The sequence below is a fragment of the Nicotiana sylvestris genome, chromosome 9, assembly GCF_000393655.2.
Source record: "Nicotiana sylvestris chromosome 9, ASM39365v2, whole genome shotgun sequence".
In the NCBI taxonomy this organism is placed as follows: Eukaryota; Viridiplantae; Streptophyta; class Magnoliopsida; order Solanales; family Solanaceae; genus Nicotiana; species Nicotiana sylvestris.
The window spans coordinates 85,572,827-85,597,260 of NC_091065.1; positions in this window are offsets into that span (position 1 = coordinate 85,572,827).

Genomic DNA, 24,434 nt, shown 5'->3' on the forward strand with positions numbered 1-24,434 from the left:
CGTGAAACCAAGGCTTTCCGTCTGCTTCTTCCTCGACATGAGCACAGTAAGCTGGCTGGTCATAGATCTATACCAAAATAGGATCAATGAAGTTCTTGTCTGGATGTTGTATCATGGATGATAGGGTAGCCAATGCATCAGCAAACTCATTTTGGACTCTGGGAACTTGCTGCAACTCTGTCTTTGTGAACCTCTTTCTCAACTCCTGTACGTGATGCAGATAAGGGAGTATCTGGGAGTTCTTGGTCGCCCATTCTTCTCGGACCTGATGTAAAAGTAAATCTGAATCCCCGATCACTAGCGACTCTTGAATGTTCATGTCAATGGCCATCTTGAGTCCCAAAATGCAGGCTTCGTACTCGGCCATGTTGTTGGTGCACGGGAACCTAAGTTTAGCAGACACCAGATAATGCTGGCTAGTTTCTGATACTAAGACTGCTCATATGACGACTCCTTTGAAATTAGCTGCTCCATCGAAAAACATTCTCAAACCGTCATAGGATTCTGCAATATCTTCTCCTATGAATGATACCTCTTCGTCAAGAAAATACGTCTTTAGGTGTTCGTATTCTCCGTCCACGGGATTCTCAGCAAGATGATGTGCCAAAGCCTGTCCTTTGATTGCTTTCTGAGTTATGTAGACAATGTCGAATTTGCTCAACAGGATTTGTCACTTGGCCAGCTTGCCAGTGGGCATGGGCTTTTGAAAGATGCACTTCAACGGATCCATCCTTGATATGAGATATGCATAATAGGCACAAAAATGGTGCCTCAACTTATAAGCTACCCAAGTCAGAGCACAACAAGTGCATTCTAACAGAGAATATCGGGCCTCGTATGGGGTGAACTTCTTGCTGGGATAATAGATGGCCTGCTCCTTCCTCCCTGTTTTATCATGTTGCCCAAGAACACAACTGAACGCTCTAACTAGCACTACAAGGTAGAGTAATAGGGGTCTACCTGGCTTGGGCGGGACCAAAACTGGTGGTGTGGACAGGTACTCCTTGATTATGTTGAAGGCCCTCTGGCAATCATCAGTCCATTTGGTAGTGGCGTCCTTCTTCAACATCTTAAAGATTGGCTCACAGATGACAGTAGATTAAGCTATGAACCGGTTGATGTAGTTGAGTCTCCCCAAGAAACTCATTACTTCTTTCTTGTTCTTTGGCGGTGGCAGTTCTTGAATAGCTTTGACTTTTGATGGATCCAGTTCTCTTCCTCGGCGACATACAATGAACCCAAGTAGTTTTCCGGCAGGAACCCTAAATGCATATTTCGCGATATTCAGCTTCAAGTTGTACCTTCTTAGTCTATTGAAGAACCTCCTCAAATCTTCCATGTGATTAGTGGCATTCTTTGATTTGATGATGACATCATCTACATACACTTCAATCTCTTTATGTATCATATCATGGAGAATGGTAGCCATGGCCCTCATGTAGGTGGCCCCAGCATTCTTTAACCCGAACGGCATCATCTTGTAATAGTACATTACCCACGGTGTTATGAAAGCCGTTTTCTCAGCATCTTTTTCATCCATCCAGATCTGATGATACCCAACAAAACAATCCACAAATGACTGCAACTCGTTCTTGGCGCAATTGTCAATCAAGATGTGTATGTTTGGCAAGGGGAAGTTGTCTTTTGGACTAGCCTGGTTGAGATCCCGGTAGTCGACACACACTCTGACCTTCCCGTCCTTCTTTGGAACTGACACGATGTTGGCTAACCATGTTGGATATTCTACTACCCTGAGAACCTTAGCTTTGACTTGCTTAGTGACTTCTTCCTTAATTTTCAAACTCATGTCAGGCTTGAACTTTCTGAGCTTCTGCTTTACCGGTGGACATGTCGGATCAGTCGGCAGTTTATGTGCCACAATAGGTGTACTTAAACCAGTCATGTCGTCATATGACCAGGCGAATATGTCCTCATATTCCCTTAGAAATTCTGTGTAATTCCTTTTCTGACGGTGACAAATGAAAATTGACGCGCATTTCTTTGACATTTTCTGCATCTCCCAGATTAACAATTTCAGTCTCGTCTAGATTGGACTTAGGTCTATTCTCAAAATTTTCAACCTCTTTAACAATCTCTTCCGGTATATCATTTTCCTCTAAATCTATATCCATTTGTTGTGTTGTCTCATTGCATGTCACAGTCATCGGTTCATCAAGATAAGTAATACTAATGCTGCATAAATAAAGTAAATGAGAGAAAGTAATAAGAGTAAGATTTATAAGACACTGAAGTGCTTTGATAAATTTCATAGCTGTTTTGAACATTGGTGCTCTTATTTTTAAAAAAAAAATGCGAAAAGAAAGTCAACTAGTGAAAATAAAAGACAATGCATGGTGCTTTGTTCAGCCTTGCTACCTCGAAGCTTTCTGGGCTCTGGTGGTTCTGACGGTCCAATTGTTGAGGCATGCTCCTCGGCTTACGGCTTGTATAGAAGGGCCTTCCTCCCCCTCCTCCTCGAAAATGACACAACAATCTATGTCATCGTCTTCCCGGAACAAATTCCTTATCGTTGCCATTTCTTCCTCTTCTTCCAACCCATATATGACATCGGCTGGCTGGAAAGTCTGTTCCAAATGGGGTATCGACTGCTCCAGTGGGTAGTAAGGAATGCACCATGGTGGCGACCAGTTGAGCTCTTCCCAAGTGTACTCGTATCCCATACCGAAAGTGGTGCCATATTTCTTTAGCTTGATAGGTTTGGTGATTCCTTAGAGGTTTTTGCCAAGTCCCTTACCAGGTTTATATACGCTCCAGTTCAATATGCTTTCCATTTTGTTGTCCCACCATTTGTCCTTATCAATGGCGTTGACTCGCTCGATGTGGTGGTAGGTTTCCCCGCCTATCTTTCTTCTACCTCCGATCGCTGGGATGGTTTGGCGACTATATATGGGATTGCTACCGTCACCGTGAATGATCACCTCTTGGTGGTTCCACTCAAACTTCACTGCCTGATGTAGGGTCGATGCTATAGCCCCAGCGGCATGAATCCAAGGTCGTCCCAAAAGAAAGTTGTAAGATGTTGGCACGTCTATTACTTGAAAATCAACATCAAACCAAGTAGGCCCCATTTGCAAACATAAGCTAATTTCTCCAATAGTGGACCTTTGGGAACCGTCAAAAGCTTTGACATTGATGGCCCCATCCTTGATCTCATGCAGGCTCTTTCCCAATGTTTTGAGCGTTACCAATGGACAAATGTTGGGGCTGGACCCTCCGTCAATTTGGATTCTAGTGACGAAATAATCCTCGCACTGCACAGTGATGTGCAACGCCTTGTTGTGACTCAACCCTTCTGGCGGTTACTCATCCTCATGAAAATTGATCTTGTGAGTCTCTAATACCTGCCCTACCATATTTGTCATTTCTTCTCCAGTGTTGTTGCTCAGTACATATTCCTCACTCAGCACATTTAACAGAGCATTCTTATGCGCATCGGAGCTTTGCAGCAAAGCTAGGATAGAGATCTGTGTCGGTGTTTTGTTCAACTGATCAATGACTGAGTACTACTTTGCTTCTATCTTCCTCCAAAGATCATCATGCCTGGTTTCAGTGATGGTCGGCTGACCAGAGGCCTGCTTGCTTGGCTCAGCCAAATGTTCCGGAGTATAGACCCTGCCGGTTCTTGTCATACCCTATGCCGCAACTGCTTCTCCGAATTTAATTTTCCCTTTCCTTCTTGCCTCGGCTGTGTAGACCCAAGGGATGGCCTTTGTATGGAATGGCGTTATAGACGACATTGCTATCAGAATGGGCACTTTTACTCCAAATGGAGTAGGTTTTTTGGAAGGTAACACAACAACTTCAAATGGTGCAGGTGCATTTGCTGGAGACCCAAATTCGACCTCAATGGGTGTTGGCGTCTTTGTGGGGGAAGGCGCTTCAAACTCAAGTGGTATGGACATATTCACCTCGGTGTCCCAAGAAGGCTGGATCTGGACTACAATCAGATTAAGGGTGACTGCCGGTTTCTTTGGATCGTCACCTTCTGCGATCAAACCGATTGATCCCTTGGGGTCCCAATCATCTTCCAACTCAATCATGTGAACGCCTACACCCTTGTGGTAAGGCAGAGGGTTGTTGCGGACATTCGGAGCAGGCTCCTTTGCCACAATAATCTTGTTATCAATTAGTGCCTGGATCTTATCTTTCAGAGAATGACATTCATCAATGGCATGCCCTTTCATGCCGGAATGGTATGCACAGTATTTATTTGGATTAACCCATTGGGAAGGGTTTTCAGGAGTTATAGTAGGGATGGGGGTGACATAACCAGTATCTTTGAGCCTTTCATACAGCTGGTCAATTGGTTCGGAAATGGCGGTATATTGTTTGGGAGGTCTGCGGTCGAAATTCGATCGGGGTCTAGGAAAGTTTTGGCAAGTGGGAGGCGATTGATAGTGAGAGAGTTGAGCATTGTAGGCTTGGTAGACATGTTTGGGTTGGGAATATCTGGGTGAAGTAGGCTGATATGTGGGAGGTGGAGGTGATTGGTAAGTAGGTGGTGGAGTTTGGTAAGAGGGCGAGGGTGTTTGGTAATTTGGGGTAGGTTGATATGTGAGTGGAGGCATCAAGTAGGTTTGGTATTTGATAGGGGATTTGTTTCTCTGTGCAACCATTACAGCACTCACGTCCCTTTTCTAGGACGTGCCACTAGACTGTAGAGCCTTGTTGGTAGCCTGCAAAGCTTCAAAGTTTGTGACCATACCACTTTTGATGCCTTCCTCGATCCTCTCACCTAGCTTGATGACGTCGGAAAATTTCTGGCTTTCAGTCAGCATCAACCTTTCATAGTACTGTGGGTCTTGAGCTCGGACGAAAAACCTGTTCATTTGCTCTTCTTCTAAAGCCGGTCTGACCTTAGCAGCTTCTGATCTCCAGCGAGTAGCATACTCACGGAATGTCTCTGCGGGTTTCTTCTTTAGGTTCTGAATGTAGAACACATCTGGCACATTTTCTGTGTTGAACCTGAACCCATCCATGAAATTGGATACCATGCTTACCCAGCTCGACTACTTCTTCGGATCATGGCTAATGTACCAAAATAGAGCATCTCCCTTCAGACTCCTCATGAAAAGTTTCATGCGGATCTTTTCGTCCTTTCCTACTCCGACCAGCATGTCGCAGTATGTTCTCAAATGAACTCTCGGATCTCCTATACCATCAAACATCTTGGACTTCAAAGGTTTGTACCCCTCAGACAGTTCAATATCGGGCTGTATGCAGAGATCTTCATAGTTTAGCCCCTCAATTCCTTTGCTTCCTTCGACGCCCTGAATTCGTCTAGTCAACTTCTTAAGCTCTTTAGCCAGACTCCTGATGAGTGAGTCTTTATCATCAAACTCGGGTGTGCTTGAAATGGGTTGGGTGGAATGTGGAATGGTTTCCACGTAGATGGGGGTGTTATGAGTGTGAAAATGGTCATTTGTGGAGTTCACCAATTCTGGGATGAGCAGTGGAGTATTGTTGGAAGTAGGACAAGTGTTGCAGTGGTGGTAAGGAGAGAGATGGTTTTGTGGTTTTGGGATGTTTTGTGGAGGTGTAAGGTTCTACGCGTTAGGAAAATTGACATCTGGGGTGGTGAGGGAAAATAATAAGCTCGCCAAGTTCCGGACCTAATCAAGTTCCTCCTGAAATTTCAATAGTTTTTGCTCGAGTTGGGACGCACTTTCTTTGGAGACCTGAGTACCATGAGTGACCTCTACCCGTTCTTTGTTCTTGTTTTTGATAGGACTTGGAGGAGGAGTGGGTGGAGGGCCCTTTGATCTTGTGGAATATGATGACGATGCTAGAGTGCACGAACTAACCTTGGGGAGGGAAATAAATAAACATAAAAATAAAAACAAAAAGGTAATAAGTCAGTGATGATTATAAGAAAAATGTTGCGATATTTAAACACATAGTGCAAGAATGTAAATCATGTCCTAATTTGGGGAACCTCTTTGTGCCCGAGGTAGGACTAGCGACAAATTGATTTGGAGAACTTAGAATGCTAAATGCCTCATTTTATTAATAAAAAGTAGACAAATCCAAAATCGGCACTAAATAACAGGAAATAAAATATCACTAGTGGCCATGGGCCTTATTACATTCATAAAACGAAAAGTAAATTCCTATCTATTTGGTCCCAGAAGGACCTTCCTCAGGTTGGATGCTCTCGTTGAGCAGATCCTCCAATTCGCATAGGTTCACCAGTAGAAATGCCTTTGCCATGTGTTCTCCTTTGTTTCCTTCAGCGTTCTGGTAGTCGGTGACTCTCTTCCTCACTTTCCCTTCCAATTCCAGCAAACTGTACTCCAGATATTCCAACTTTTTGCTAGCTTTGGCGGCCATATCTTTCCACTCATTGATTTGGTCATTTGATAGAAGACTCCTCCACCAGTCTAGAAAGAGTGGGGGTGTGCTAATCATACCAAAACTGGGGACCGCGTGCTTCATTTTCTGCAAAACAAACAAGGTTAGGCCCTTACCCCCACCAGACTCGACAATTTAATACCAACAATTAGCATAAAAGCATTTAATTCTCCAAATAAATGCACAGATCGTGGTAGTGTCCGTTTGAGTTTTTGGAAAACCTAGTGGACTTTGAACGAGGCTGTCTTAAAGAGTCATTATGCGGACAACATAACTGACTCGGCTAAGTTTGACCATGATGCATGCACAATTAAACAGAGTAAGGTTTCTATGGGGTATTAGACTGGTACCCTTGAGCGGACAACTCAAGAGGGAAAGGCACGGAACCGTTGACTACATCGTTGACCGACTGGTTTTACCACAAATATGCCTTTGCTGGATTTAAAGGGTGAAAATATCGGAATGCGCAAACACTCATTATAAGCGTTGCTATGATATTTTGTTTGACACGAGTGGAATATGATGTTGAATATGCAGTTACAATAATTAAACAAGTTGTCACGTATTTGCACGTTCATAAAGTAATAATTACAATAATTCCTCAGAATTTACAATGGTAATGAAGGAAAGCGATAAAGAAATAAAGGAAAGAAACAAAGAGCTAAGTCAGTTTCGTAGTAGAAGAAGGGAAATAAATATTTAAAGGCATTAAATTAAGACATGTAAAGTAGCATAAAGTCACAAATAACATGAAATGGTAAAAGCTAAAAGGTATTCCCAACAGAGTCGCCATGCTGTCGCGCCCCCTTTTTTCGCGCGAAATAAGGTTTATGACATTGACAACTCTTTTAACAGGTATTAAAAGAGAAGAGTCGCCACCTAATGATTAAAGTGCGTTAGGACACTAAGAAGAGTTTGATTTAGGAAAACCATAGATTGAGTAAGGGCTTGAAATTATCCCAAAGGGAAGGTGTTAGGCACCCCTCAGGATCCACTAGTGTAGTTCCCAGCCATACTATAATTGTGACTTTAAGTAACAAGTAGGCAAATAGAAGTTTCAAATATAAGGGGTTTTAATGTAATGGTTGCAAACAGATTAAAGTTTAAAGAAAACAAAAGGAAGTTGAATTTTTGAGGAAAACATTTTGAAAATTTTGAAAAATAAACAAGTAAAGGGAGAGGGGGGTCCTAGGTTTATAAATAATATAGATCATCCAACACAACATCCGGTAATCACTCGTCAAATAAGGGCTACACGAGATGTTATCGTGTGGTCATCATATCCATATCTACTCTTTCCCACCCCGTTAAGGTATTAAAGCACGGAATGGTTTCGGTACTTATTGCATGTTATTACCTGCCCCATTCCTATCAGTCCCGGAGGTACTTGGGACTACTAATCCTAAAAGGGAAGGGGTATGAGGTTTTGCAGTTTTAAAGGACAAAATTCTAAGGCGACAATCAAAACACATATAGCAAGTATTGGGAAAGCATGTAAACAGATACGGCTCAAATAAACCTCCTTAAATCAAAGAAAACATATAGTTTTAGCATGTCTTACATGTATTGATTAGGGTCTGATTCAACTTAAAAGGTTAAAGCAGGCTGATTTATCACATATTTTCAGATAAGAAATCTGAATTAGACCTGCCCACTAGTTGTAATTATCAAAAACTAGCGCAGTTATAGCTTTTACCCTAAAGCTTGCCTAGGTGTTAGGAGAAAGCTATAGGCATGATATCTATTAGTTTCAGAAATAAAGCAGTAAACCGATTACAAGAAGGTTGCCAATTTTTTAACAAGTTCTGCAGATTAAACTTAAAACCAGCAAGGCGATTCAGATTTGATTGATAGTTCCTATAGGTATACTTATTAGGCGTTGTTAATTTAAAACACTGTTATTGGCATGCAGGAATCCTATAGGTAGGTCATCTATTTGCAGTTGATTGTTTAAGCATATAAACTCATTTGCCTAGTGACAAATGCCGATGCAAAATGCAGGAAGTCCTATAGGCATATTATCTATATGATAATGCAGAAGTGCAGAAACCTATAGACATGGTCTCTATATAATGCAGAAGTGCAGAAATCTATAGACATGGTCTCTATGTAATGCAGAAGTGCAGAAACCTATAGACATGGTATCTATATGAAATGCAGAAGCGAAAGCTGAAAGCAGGATACGTGAATGCAGAAGTATAGTAATCCCCTATGAATATGGTATCTACCCCTTTGCATGCACGATTGATACTCTCTTTTTCACTAACAGCCCTAATAGTTATTATAAATTATCACAACCCAGAATGAATAAGAAAAGCAAAATTACATCAGAAATTAAAGTATAACCAAGGGGAGCCTAATTCAGACTCTAGGCCTGAAATATGAGATGAACCAACTCCAAAGATCAGGATCCAAAGCCTTTCTCTTATTTGGATGTGTCAGAGTTCCCTAAGAGCCTCAAATGGACTCTAGGCAGTGCTCACACTCAAACACATATAGGATTAAGAATATAGTGCAGTGTGGAAGGGTCAACCCTCAAGTATCCAAGTTCAGAGGGAACTCAAGGTCCCAAGGCAAGGCTTACAGGAGGGGGGCAGAGCTTAGAAGCTAGGAGTAAGTGTAAGTGCAGAGTTTGAAAAGGGGAAACGGGAAGTGGTAGAGAAACAGGGACAGGCTAGTGGGCATACCTAGCAATGGGAAGTGTTGGCACACCCCACAAGCCTGTTAGAACACATTGTTTTGGGAGTCAGGATCCTCTAAGGGATCAAGTCCAGACATGAACAATAACTTGTATTATCATGTCATGAACTACAACTCAAATCACATAGAGGGGAATAGGGATACAAGGATTCATAGCAGAAACAAGCAAAAGAAATTAAAATGCTAATTAAACATTCAACTCTATATAGGCAGTAAAGTAGACATGGATGTAAAGGCTATAAGTGAACACATTGGGATGATGCTAAAGCTAAAACTAGAACATACCAGTCTCAAAAAAACAAGTGAAAGAAAGCAGTAGTCTTGCAAAGCCAGAGTGCAAACAGGTAGTCAGAATGTTATGATCTTAGAAAAGAATCCTGAGATTGTATGGGTGAAGTTTGAAGTGTAAAAGTGTTGAACTGAAAGTGTGTTAAAGTGCAGAAGCGTCGTGCACTTTTATAGTGTAGAAAGCAAGAAGAAATGGGTAAGAAAATAGTTTGAAAATCAATTACACAAGGTTTGCCCCTAATTAAGGGATTCTGATTTCAAACGGGCAAAACTAATTAAGGAAAGGGATTCATCAAACAGTTTTTCAAAGCAGCATAAAAGGGGTAAATACATAAAGGTCTATTTAAGGACAGGGTCTTAACAGCACATGGTTTTGTATGAATGAACCAAGTCAAAAATTGAAGATTTTGTATGAATAAACCAAGTCAGAAAGATGGGAAAGATTTCAACTTAAGGAAAATCAGTACCAATCAATTAGACTTATTAAAAGGAATTCTAAATCAATCACAAGTTGGAAAACCATTTTGAAGAAATATTCCTCATATATAAAAGCATACAAACATGTTAAACATGAAGAAATTTGTCATGCTATTCAGAAGAGTCTAGTGTAGGAGAATCAGAATTGTGTGCAAACAAAAGATGTTCACACTTAGTTCATAGATTCAGAAATTAGCCTAAAAGAGTCAAGGGTTCTCAAACAGAACCCTAGTTCGATCATATGCCCAAACTCGGACGAACCCCCAAATTCTAGGGTTTCCGGCTCGAGTAAAATATAGAGATGAGGAGGCAACAGGCTCAGAGATTTCTTTTTCAGAATCTCATGAGAAGACAAGCAAATACAATAGAAAATTCAAAGCAAACAGAGTGGAGGAACTAACTTCAAAGCACAAATGAGAGAACAACATGGTAGTAGAAGAAACATGTTTAAGAAAAACCTTTTAGAACGGACTTAAACAGGGTTCAGTAGAAGTGAAAATAAAGAACTTAAAAACTTAGTAGAAAATACAGTAAAGGAACACAAGGATATCGGAAAAGCGTAGAAAAAGAACACATAGGGAAACATAGCAAGATAAACATGTAAGAGCATGGTGTAGAAACACAATAGAAAAAATGAAACAATAGAAAGCACAGAAGAACATGTATAGTAGGAGGAAAGTATAAGAAAGTTGTAGAAGCACATGTGTGGTAAAAGGACAGAAACATATGAGAACAGTGGAGACAAATACACACAAAGAAAGAAAAGTCGGAGAAACATTTTAAACCTTTCAGAAAATACTAAATCGAAGAGAAATAGTTTTAAAAAAGATAATTTTTTGAAAGAAAAATTGGAAAAACCGTTTAAAAACAAGAGTAGAGCACAGATACGTGATACATCTAAGAAACAATTGGAGAGAACCTCGAGTAGTCAGGGTTTCAGAAGAACCCTAGAATGAGAAAGGCTTGGAAAAGGTCTGATCTGAGTCGGATAGGTTAGAACCAGGCTCAAAACACCATTGTGTGCCGGAGCTGGGTCGGAGATGGCCACAGAACCTTTAATCGGCGAAGATCTGAACGGAAACCTTCAAGGTCAGACCTCGAACCTTCGAATACCAAGTGTTTAAGAGCAGAGGGAGATGAGTTTAAGCCCTCCATGGCCTGAGAGGCCATGGATTCCGGTGAGATTGAGGTTGAAGATGGTGAGAAAGGCTAGGGTTTCGAGAGAGTTTGAGAGGAGAAGGATTCCAGAGGCGGATGTTTGAGTGGAATGAGCTAGGGTTATGAGGTGTGGGTGAATTAAAAAGGAAAGGAATGATCGTGGTCATTGATCAAAATGATCAACGACCTGAATTAAAATAGAAGGTCGGGCGGGTTAAATTATTTGGGTCGGGGGCTGGTTGGATTAAAATTGGGTTGTCCCGTTAGGGGTTTGAAATTGGGTCAATTAGAGGGATCAATTTGGGCTATAATTGAAATAAAATGGGGCCAGATTTTAAATAGCCACTTTTTTCCTTTTTATTTTATGAAAATAGTAAAACAACTTCTGAAAATAAATTAAAGGTACTGAGTCGATTAATAATATATAAATATTAATTTAAAAATATTGGAACCAGTTTGATAATTATAAAATGCTATTAATCTTAAAATAGCTAAAATTGCAATTATATGCAATTTAGCTTTTAAAATACCCAATAAATTTGTAAAAAATGTATAAAAATTACCCTAGCTATATTTTGGTATACATATAAGAATAAAGTAAGTTATTCACCAAAATGATAATTGTGAGAATAATTATTGGTTTTTGTACTGCTAAAATGGGCAATAAATTAGTTTAAAATCTTTTAGAAATTAGGAAAATTATTGAAACACTTGGACATACTTATATATGCATATGTATGCTATTTTGAAAGTATTTGCATGTAATAATACATAGGGAAAAATTGGGTATCAACATGTGTTATATATATACACACACTAACATATACTATAACAAGTTATATATACGTTATAGTATTACAATGAAGTGTTTGTGTGTGTGTGTGTATGTGTGTGTGTGTATATATATATATATATATATATATATATATATATATATATATATAAGAACATGAAGTGCTAAAAACACAGGGTCGGGTTCTTTTGGGGATTGATACACTTGTAAATTGATTCATCGACTTATAACATACTCAGATGCATCGCTGAATATTAAAAACAAAACGTATCGACTTATATCAATTAATCTGTTATAATTGATTCAACGACTTATAATCTAGTGATGAATGAGTGTAATTCATTAAATCTGTTATAATACAAATAATGAATACTATTATATCAATTAATAGAATAATATTATATTGGTTTATCAATTCATTAATTATTCGTACGTAGTAATGTATAAGATTGATCATCAATTACAATATAGTTTATACGTGTGTATGAAATTACTCATATACTTAAAGATAACTTAAAAAATCCTTTACATAGATGCTATTATAATCTATTGAAAGTAATTACCTAGTTAATATAATTTTTTTTAAAGATTATGCTTATAGTTTATAATTATTTATAATAATTGTAGTTAAATAAAATAAATATTTATAGCTAATAATAATTTTTTTACAACTTATAATATTTAAAAACCAAAAAAGAAAAAATTATTTAATTTTTTTTAGAAATAGCGACCAACGTTGGTCGCTATTTTGGCCAAACGGTCAAAACTTAATTACCGACCAAAAATAGAGACCAACGTTGGTTGCTTTTTCTAATAACAGAGTCAAAACGGTCCCCCCCCCCCCATTTCTCTTATTTTCTTCCCCAAATTTCCCCAACTCTCTCTCATCACCTTCCCCTCCCCTTCTCTATTTCTCTCACACAAATCCCATTTCCCACACCCCGCGCCACCACTGCAACCGCCGGACTGCCCCCTCCCCCCCCCCCTCTCCTTCTCCACCTAAAAAAAACCAACTTTGAATTATAACCCTGAATCTTTGTTATTTCTAGTTTTTGTTTCAATTATTTTAATATTGTAGTTTAATGTTTCAATTCTTTGAACATTGTATTTTATTGAGGATTAGGGTTTAGGTCTTGTTTTAATTAGTTTTGTTAATTAATTTTATTACCTAATTAATTTAATTAGTGTTGAATTTAGTTTAGTTAGATTTGAGTTATACTTTGTATTGTCTTGATAGTTTAGTTACAATCTAGGATTTAGGATATGAATTGAACCTTTAGGATATGAATTGGACTTTTAGTTTATGAATTGAACTTTTAGTTTATAAATTGAAATTTTAGGATATGAATTGAAATTTTAGTTTATGAATTTTGAATTTTTTGGATATGAGTTGAACTTTTAGTTTATGAATTGAACTTTTAGTTTATAAATTGAACTTTTAGGATATGAATTGAACATTTATGATATGAATTGGACTTTTAGTTTATAAATTGAACTTTTACTTTATAAATTAAAATTTTAGGATATGAATTGAACCTTTTGGATATGAATTGAAATTTTAGTGTATGAATTGAACTTTTTGGATATGAATTGAACTTTTATTTTATAAATTAAACTTTTAGTTTATAAATTGAACTTTTAGTTTATAAATTGAAATTTTAGGATATGAATTGAAATTTTAGTGTATGAATTGAACTTTTTGGATATGAATTGAACTTTTAGTTTATAAATTGAGTATTTTAGGATATGAATTGGACTTTTAGTTTATGAATTGAACTTTTAGTTTATAAATTGAAATTTTAGGATATGAATTGAACTTTTAGGATGTGAATTGGACTTTTAGTTTATGTATTGGAATTTTAGTTTATGAATTGGACTTGTAGTTTATAAATTGTAATTTTAGGATATGATTTGAACTTTTAATTTATGAATTGAACTTTTTGGATATGAATTAAACTTTTAGTTTATAAATTGAAAATTTATGGTATGAATTAAAATTTTAGGATATGAAATTAATTAACTAAAAAAGAGTAGGATTTGAATTAACTAAATTAATTTGTTCTTATTTTATTTGTATAGATGGAGTACTTGGATGTACAATAAGAATTATCCTAATCGTCTAGTATTTCGAGACGATTTTGTAGAAGGGGTTGATGACTTTTATTGGACATGCAATCTCACTTTTACCATACCGAAGTGAAGGAGTAATTAGGTTCCCTTGTGTTAGGTGTGACTGTATGAAGTTTGGAAAACCAGAGGAAGTTAACTTCATCATGCGTTGCTAAATTGTCCCGAAGTTGTACCATTTCTCAAGTAAGTATTGATTTAGTAGTTATCAAAATATAAAATTTACTTTGATTACATCTCAATGCAACTACTAAAAATATTTGATGTGTCACAGTCACTTCGTGGGTCAATTTGGCCATGATGCTGTATACGAGATTTGATACGTGGTTCAATCAATTTGTAAGTTTATCCTTATAATATTCTAACACTATGTAGGTAAACAATGTTTGGAAGTTATGCTAACTTATAATTTTTTTAACAATATATAGGTAAATGATCCAAATAATGGTGTAAATCAATTTTTGAAAGATATATCTTGGGGACCTAGGCTTCAAGTCACAACAATGTCTAAGTACGTTGTGGATTCAAGGTGGTGATGGAAACCAAGTTGGAGATATTGATTATTATGGTGTGCTCAAAGAAATAATAGAACTAGAATATACAGGTTGGCCATTTAAGAAATTGATACTCTTTAGATGCAAGTGGTTTGACCCAAATCCAACAAGAGGTACAAAAGTACACAATCAATACAACATAATTCAGGTTAATCATACGAGGGAGTATGATCGCTATGATCCTTTCATAATTGCACATAATGTTAGGCAAGTGATTATGCTCTTTATCTATTACGGCGGAATAAGTCCGATTGGTGGGTTGTAATAAAAACTAAGCTTGTAGGTAGGGTGGAAGTCGAGAATGTGTTAGATATTGCATATCAAAATGATATCTCCAGTGTTCACCAAATAGTGGACGAACTTTTAGAAAATGATTTCGAACATCCTGAACACATATTGGAAGAAGTTGATATAAATGAAGTAACAATTATAGAAAATAAGGAAGAAGAATCAACAGATGAAGGTCAAACTAGTAAGGAAGAAGAATTCTCGAACGAGGAACAATACGTAGATGAGCTTTAAAAAATTGGTTTCTTTAATAACTCTTGTTTTATAGCTAGTTTCTTATATGTTTTTGTCACGACCCTAACCCCGAACCCGGTCGTGATGGCGCCTCTCGTGAAGACAAGGCCAACCAATTTACATAATTCACCCTCTTAAATAGTTAAATAACATAAAGATACTTCAAACATGATTCAATAGCAATATTTAGCGGAAATAGAGATAACAAAACGGAAACCCAACCCGACACAGCCCTAACTGGGGTGTCAAAAGTCATGAGCATCTATTAGAGTATAAATACAACTACAAGGTCTGAAATATACAAAAACAGGACTGATGAACGAAAAGGGAGAAAATCGGTACTGCGAACGCTGACAGCCACCTCGCTAAACTCCAATAACCCTGCCTCCGATCAGCCAAAACTCGCTACCGGATGTATAAATACCTGCATCTGCACATAAGGTGCAGGGAGTAAAGTGAGTATTCCAACACAGTGAGTAATAAAGGCAAATAAGAATTGAGCAGTAAGAAATCACGTAAAGAAAATCAACATGCTGTATAGAAGCAGTGTAAAACCTTTTGAGAAAAAAATAGCAATGAAGCTGTGAAATCTTCAGTTTAAACCTTTTCTGAAAATGACTTTTTCAACAGTTACGCAAATGAATGCAAAAAAGTTAGTGCCGATAAGCACAGAAAATCCTCCCCTCGGGAACAAATACCACAGTATAACAGGTAAAATGACAAGTAAATATGAAAGATAAACACATAAAGGTTTGTCCCTCGGGCAATCTCTCAGAACAGTACCAGCCCCTCGGTCTCACTTTTAGAATAATATCATCCCCTCGGGCTCACTTTCAGAACAATACCAGCCCCTCGGGCTCACTCTCAAATCATGATGGGTACCCGCGCTCACTGTGGGTGTGCAGACACCTCGTGGCATCATCTCTCGGCACTCGGCCTCACATCACTCGGCACTCGGCCTCACATCACTCAAGCCACCTCGTGGCATACAAAGTATCTCAGGCCCTCGGCCTCATATCCTTCAGCATATCCTCACATATGGCCCTCGACCTCACTCAGTCCGAAAATCATCACAAGCCCCTTGGGCATTAGTAAAACAGTAGTTCTCAGCCCAAATATCATTTAGAAATATCATATAAGTTTCAAATCTAAGTAAAAGTGGCTGAGTTTGTAAAACAGCAGATATCAACAGGACTGGGTTCAAATAATAAGTCAAATCAGTGAGGAAATAGTGATAAAAATCCCCGAAGGGTTCAAATAGTTGGCACGAAGCCCAAATGTGGCAATCAGCCCAAATCATGATGATAACAAATAAATTTTAGTTAAATACGCGGTAAAATCATCAATCGGGATGGGCAAAGTCACAATCCCCAGAAGTAAAAGACCCCACGCTCATCATCCAGCGCATGTCTTACCTCAATATAGCACTACGATGTGCAAATCCGGGGTTTCAAACCCTCAGAGTATCATTTACAGTCATTACTCACCTCGAACCGGCAAAATCTCTAGCTCGCGACGCCTTTTCCCTTCAAATTGGCCTCCACGCACGTCGAATCTATCCAAAATCAGAACGAATACATCACAATATGCTAAGGGAGCAAAGCCCAAGCGAAAACAATCGAAAAATATCGAAAATCCCGAAATTAGCATAACCCGAACCCCGGGCCCACTTCTCGAAACTCAGAAACTTTTACATCATTAGATTTCACGTCTCCCCACGAGTTCATACATATCAACAACATCAAAATCAGAGTTCAATGACCCCTCAAATCCTCCATTAAAGGCCTCTTAAACTCAAGCCCTAATCCTCCATTTTTAGCCCTTGAAACCCATAAATTATAGCCTTAATTCATGAAATTCTACCATAAGAATGTGTTTTAAGTCCAAAATCCTTACTCTTACCTACACGAAGTCGCTTTGATTCCTCTCTTCAAAAACGCCCAAAGCTCCCAATTCTGAGTGCAAAAATGGTTAAACTGTTCAAAAATCGCGAAGGAAGACATATATACATTCTGCCCAGACATAACCGCATCTGCGGTCAAAAATCCGCTTTTGTGGTACCACATATGCGGTCAACACATCCGCTTCTACGGAGTTCATTAAACCGGCCTAAGCCGCATCTGCGAACCTCTTCCGCATCTGTGCTTCCACAGATGCGATCCTTTTAGCCGCTTCTATGGTCCAGCTCACCTGACCCATTTTCGCTTCTGTGAAGAAACACCCGCATCTGCGGCGCCGCATCTACGGTCCACAAATCGCAGATGCAGAAATACCAGAAGCAACAAATCTGAAGCTGCAACACAAATTCCAATTTCCCCGCTAACCATCTGAAATCACCCCGAGGCCCTCGGGACCTCCACCAAAAGCACCAACATGACCCAATATCTTATTCAAACTTGTTTCAATCATCAAAATACCTCAAACAACATCAAATCTACCAAATCACATCGAATTCAAGCCCAAGTTTCTAAAATCTTCCCAAATACGCTTTCGATCAAAAACCTAACTAAACCATATCCGAATGACTTGAAATTTTACAAACACATCCCAAATGACACCACAAAGCTACTGCAACTCTCGGAATTTCATTATGACCTCTATATCAAAATCTCACCTATTAACCGGAAAACGCTGAAATCTGAATTTCGCCAATTCAAGCCTAAACCTTCCACGGACTTCCAAAGTGCATTCTGATCACACTCCTAAGTCCCAAATCACCTAACAAATCTAACCAAATCATAAAAATCCTGATCCAAGATCATATACAAACAAGTCAAATCTTGGTCAAACCTTTCAAATTTTAAGCTTTAAACTAGGAACTGTTCTTCCAATTTCATTCCGATTACCCTGAAAACCAAAACCAAAGATTAACATAAGTCGTAATACATCACACAGGGCAAGTCATGCCCGAGAACTGGCGATCAAAAGTGCAAAAGCTCAAAACGACCAGTCGGGTCGTTACAGTTTCAATCTAAATATGTATTATATTATGCAGATGACATGCAAGGGTCAAGGTAACAATGACCCTACTAGTTCTCGGGGTCGAGAAAAGGCTAGGAAGGGAAAGAGGAGGGTAGAAGATAATACTCCATCTTTTCCACCCTCTTCAGAGATACCTATGTCTTATCCTCCACCCCAGGGCTATTCTGAGTTGCCACAGCATCACGAGCCCTACACCTTCATGCAGACACCAGGTCTTTCATCATAGGGCCATAGGACTATACGTCAGGCATACAGTCCAGCTGCCTCACAACCACGTGGATCGCAGCTATCTGCATCGCATGGATCGCATCCATCCACGTCACATCCACATGGATCATATCCATCTATGTCACATCCACTCGGGTCACATCCACTTGGGTCACATCCATCAGTATCACAGCCACTTGCGGTTCATCAAGCTATGTCGCAGTAACAGGGATCACAGCCATTTTCATCAGCGACTCCATCTATTTCAGGCCTTCACCTGCGATATAGTAGCTCTGACCCCCCTACACCTTCCACACATGCCTCTAATATACATGCTTCAGACGGTGATGATGATGATGACGAGGAGGTGCATTATGATCAATATGGCAGGATCATCATAGTCCTTGAGGGTGATGGGTAAGAGTTATTTGCTATTTTCACGTTTATTGTTTTGTAAAGTTTGTACTAAGATATTAATATTTTTTTGTTAAATTGCAGGTTCATCCCGAGTAATATTACTACGAGGATAATCACCAAAGCCATCAGAATGCTTTATGATGGCCCTTATGCGACTTGGAGTGAATTCTCATTCTTGTTGAAAGAGCAAATTTTCAATCAATTTAAGGTATAAATATTCTTTTAAGTAGTATAATTATTTATATTTATGATATTTCCATATAATATTTAACTTTTGAAATATAGAGCAAGTGTATATGGGAACACCGCTATAGCGCGGAAGTGGTTGCAAATTTTCATCAAAAAGCTCGCAAGCGGTTGTCGCATTGTTTCTCCAAAGATAGAAAGTTGAACCAGAAGCCTGACTGGTTGCTTCAAAATTTATGGGAGGATTTGCAAAGGCAATGGCTTACCGCAAAGTTCTTAGAGAAGAACGAAAGCTCCTTGCACACTGGAGGTGCGATCAACCTAGGGACAATAAAAAGAAGATTGGTACGTAATTGCTTAATTTATTTTAATTTTCAAAGTATATCTATTCTGTTTATTAACTAAAATTTATGAGTTTTCAGGAAAAGAAGTTGGGGCGTCCAATGAACCAAGAAGAGCTATTCAAGGAGACTCATATTGTAAAGAAGAAAGAGACGGATCAAGAAAGGTGGGTCGAGGGCCAAGCCTCGACTGTACATGTAAGTTTTCACTTTTCATTAAGTATTTTGATTTACTTTTATATAAATTTTGAAATACTAATTCAATGTAATTTTTCTTATAGGGTCGCTTCACAGCTAACGTGGAGGAATTCATACGAAGTCAGCCACCTAATGAGTCGGGCGAGCCAATCCAACCTTCGGACGAGGATGCTGAAAGAATGTGGATGGAGGTTACTAGCGGTCCAAAATGGGGGAAGGTATACAGGCTTCCTACTAAGAAATTCCATCATTATAAGTGTGGAATGCAAGGAATAGGGACTTCCTTGACAGGCGAGCAACTTGATGGGAGAGCCTCTCCACTATGCGGGAGACTATGACAAAGCTCACATCCGAGCTAGAAGCAGTCAAGGGAAGAGAAAAGCTTAGAGATGCTCAGTACATTGGAATGCAAGCTCAGTACCATGGCATGCAAGAGTAGCTCAAAACTCTCCTAGCTTCTGGAGGTTTTCTGATTCCCTGGTCTCGTGAGTCATCGTCAGAGTCTCGACTTGAACGTGAGCATTCCTTCCGTCCTCCTCATGCTCGTTCCTCCCATCCTCCCCGTGATTGTTCTTCCCGTCCTTGACAAGTAGACCCTTCTCTATATCGTCTTGTTGATGAAAATTCATTAGACGGTGATGATAATGATGTTGTACAAAACACTCCTTTACTTTTATATACTTTGAACTAAACAAATAGAACTGGTTTTGAACTAGGTGTAATAAGCGTTAACTTAGTTTTGTTAGTTTAATTTGTTAGTTCTATTGAACTTTAATTTGTTAGTTTTAATGTGTTTTTTGAATTGTGTTGTTGTTGTGTTGTTGCTGTTGTTATTGTGTTGTTGTTGGGTTGTTGTGGAGATTTTGGTAATGAAATTATAGTTTATGAATTGAATTATATTGTTATTTAAGGATTTTGGTATGCTGGCAGGTGGTGTAGCTGCCAAAACAAGCATTTTATGCCAAAACTATTACCCAGAAAAGCGACCAAAGTTGGTCACTTATCTATTAAAAAAATTTGGCAATTAGCGACCAAGCTTGGTCGCTTATATCTAAAAAAAATTAAAAATTGAGGTTGGTCGCTAATTTTAATGACCCTACTGATCGTTTTGAGCTCTAGCGCATTGTTCAGCAGTTTGAGGCCATGATCAGCTCCACTTCAGGTATTATGACTTGTGCGCACGGTCGGAAGTGAATTCTGGGAAGTTCAGAGTTGATTTAGGAAGAGAATTCTCATTTCGGAAGCTTTAAGTTGAAAGAATTGACTAAGGTTGGATTTTTGAGTAAACGACCTCGGAATCAGGATTCGAAGGTTCCAAAAGGTTCGTATGATGATTTAGGACTTGGGCGCATGTCCGGATTGGGTTTTGGATGACCCGGGAACGTTTCGGCGCCTATTGTGGAAGTTAGCATTTTTGGAAGAATCTCATAAGTTTGGATTGAAGTGCATTTCAGGGTTATCAATGTCCGTTTGTGATTCTGAGTTAGGTAATAGCTCCGTATGGTGATTTTGGTATTGGGAGCGCAGTCAGAAGTGAATTCGGAGGTCCGTGGGTCATTTTGGAGTCATTTGGCTAAAGATAGAAATTTGAAGGTTTTTGAGAAGTTTGACTGAAAGTGGAATTTTTGATATTGGGGTTGGAATCCAATTCCGGAAGTTGGAGTAGGTCCCTAATGGCAAATATGACTTGTGTGCAAAATTTGAGGTCAATCGGACGTGATTTGATAGGTTTAAACATCAAAAGTAAAAGTTTGAAATTCTAAAGTTCATAAAGCTTGGATTGAAGGTCGATTCATGGTTTTAGCGTTGTTTGATATGATTTGAGGCCTCAAGGAAGTCCGTAATGTATTTTGGGACTGGTTGGTATGATTGGTTGGGGTCCTGGGGATCTCGGGTGGATTCCGGGTAGTTAACGGATAGAAAATGGAATTTTGGGAAAAGGCTGAAGTTGCTGGTTGCTGGCATAACCGCACCTGCGAGACTAGGGACGCAAGTGCGGAGCCGCAAAAGCGACCCTATAGTCGCAGATGAGAAATTGGTGGGGGAGAGCTGGGACCACAGATGCGGTCATTTCGCTGCATATGCAAGACTGCATCTGCGGAGGAGAAGACGCAGAAGCGGAATAGGCTGGGAGCCTGGACCGTAGAAGCGGTCAAAGGACCGCGGGTGCGAAATGTGCTAGGGGTAGTGGGTTGTTTTAAAGTCAGGATTTGGCCATTTTCTTTCATCTTTCTCTTGGCTTGGGAATTCTTGGAGGGTTTCAAGAGGGTATTTTCATCATCAACGACAAGGTAAGATAACCCACCTATCTTGAGTTAAATATATTGATTGAGTATGGATTTGAGCATGTAAATTGGTAGAAATTGGGGGGTTTGAGGAAAACCTAGAAAATTGATATTCTTGGATTTTGACCACGATTTTGGGTATGAAATTAGGAGATATCATATATTTGAGTTTGTGAGTTCATGGGTAAACTTTATCTTCGAGAAATTTCGGAATCCGGGCACGTGGGCCTGAGGACAATTTTGTCAACTTTTCGATCTGGGTTAGGAATTATTATACATTGGATTGTAATGAGTAATTGAACATATATTAATAGATTTTCATAATTATTGGCTAGTTTTGGAGCATTGTGCATCGATTCGAGTCTTCGGAAGAGCGTGGAATGCCGGATTGATCTTCGGAGCGAGGTGAGTCTCATTTCTAACCTTGTAAGAGCGAATTGTCCCCATAGGTGAGTTAATTGGTTATGTGCTCCTATTTGTGGGGGCTACGTACGCACGAGGTGACGAGAGTCCGTGCATAGCTACTATTATGCTATTGTCCGGGTAGTCTAGGACCCAAAAGCATGTTATACTTGGAATATCTGAAATCTGGTTGGCAGTTGAATTGCTTAAATCTTATCGAATTGGTAAATGAATTTCTAAAAGGATTAAACTTCATTTCCTTAAATCGCTAAAAGAGAATTGGCTTTTATTCGGATAAATGTTCCCTGATAAATTCTTAATTTGTTGTTTGAGCATGTATTTCTATGTGTACCTGTGTCGCATGTATGATCACGAGCAGGGTGTTTGTTTATTTATGTTGACCGCGTCGCATGTATGATTTGCGAGTGGGGTAATAGATGCATCTATGGTTCGCGTCGTTCGGCCCTCAGCAGTGCACATTTTACATTTATGTTGGATCGGGCCGTACGACCTCGGCATGATATGTGCATGCTTGTATTGCTTGCCTTGAAACTTATTGAAGTTGTTAATGCCTCTTCCCGGCTTGAGAATATATGTGTAAATGATGACAAGGAATTTGGAAATTTCCTATAAAAGAAAGAATTGTTTAGTTGCTTCATTCTATTGAATTAAAATCATGTTTATAAAAATCCACGATTTAATATATTATTGATACAATTATTGGACCACTAGTAAGTGTCGAAGTCGACTTCTCGTCTCTACTTCTTCGAGATTAGGCGGGATACTCATTGGGTACACGTTGTTTTCGTACTCATACTACACTTCTGTGCATTTTTGTTGCACAGATACATGCATCTCTAGTAGCCTAGTGGGCGTAGCAGCATGGTTGATACGGAGACTTGGGTGAGCTGCACTTCTCGAGATGACCCGCAGCCAGCAGAGTTTCTTTCAGATTACCGTATTTATTTTCTGTCCAATATTGTATTCCGGACGGTTGTTGTATTACACTATTTCTTAGAAATTGCTCATGCACTTGTGACACCTGGTTCTGGGATGTCTATGGGTTTATTCAGATATTTTAAAAGTTGTTAAATGTTTCATTAGTTATTCAGAGGAATTTACTGTGTATTGTTTAAACATAAAATAAGTGATTTCGGAAATATTTGAAACGAGAATTTAATTAAGTATTTTGGTTGGCTTGCCTGACAGCGGTGTCCGGTGCCATCACGACCCTTAGTGGATTTTGGGTGGTGACACTAATGAACCCAGATTTTATTAAAAAAATATCCTGAAAATTAGCGACCAAGGTTGGTCGCTTATGTATAAAAAAAATTTAAAAATTAAAAATAAGCAACCAAAGTTGGTCACTTATGAACCCAGATTGTTAAATATATATTTCTTAAAATAATATATATATTAATTTACAAACCAACGTTGGTCGCTAATTGTTTATATATAATAATTTAAAAAATATCGTAATTTAAATATACAGACCAACGTTGGTCGCTAAATTTATATTATTAAAATATTGTACCGACCAAAGTTGGTCGGTATTTTGTTTACAGTGAACATTTGGTCATTTTACCTTAGTGACTAACTTTGGTTGCTAAGGTAAAATGTCACGACCCGAATTTTCCACCATCGGGGGTCGTGATGGAGCCTACTAATGTGAGCTAGGCAAGCCAAACCTGTAATCTAATTATTTCTGTTTAACAAATATAAGGCTATACGTGATAACAACGGAAATTCAAATTTAAGCGGAAGACAATGATAAAATATATGAAAACTGTATCTATTACAAATACTTAAACCTTAACCACCCAAAACCTGGTGTTACAGTGTCACAGACTATCTAAGATTGCTACATACAAAGCTTGAAGAAATAACAGTACGTTGTTTTTGAATAAACAAAAAATGAAACAGGAAATAGAGATATAGGGAGACGACAGGGCCTACGGACGCCTGCAGGTCTACCTTGGATCTCCGCGTGGACTGAAGGTAGCCTCCACACTAAGGTCCAAAAGCTGCTCCAGGATCTGCACATAGTGTAGAGTGTAGTATCAGTACAACCGGCCCCATGTGCTGGTAAGTATCTAGCCTAACCTCGGCGAAGTAGTGACGAGGCTAGGACCAGACTACCAAATAAACCTGTGCAATCCAAATATATACAACGGAAAAGAAATACAAAAATAACAGTCAATATGGGAGGGGGAGCATGTTGTGGGGGAGATAACAATTCCTAATAGAAAGACATCAAGTAACGAAAGAAACAACATAACTCGAATATCAACAAAGAATCAAAAGTCAATAAATGCACGGCATCACCCTTCGTGCTTTTACTCTCGTACTCACCAAAGAAATTATATAATAAAAATGTGCACGGCATCACCCTTCGTGCTTTTACTTTCTTTCCTCACCATATGAT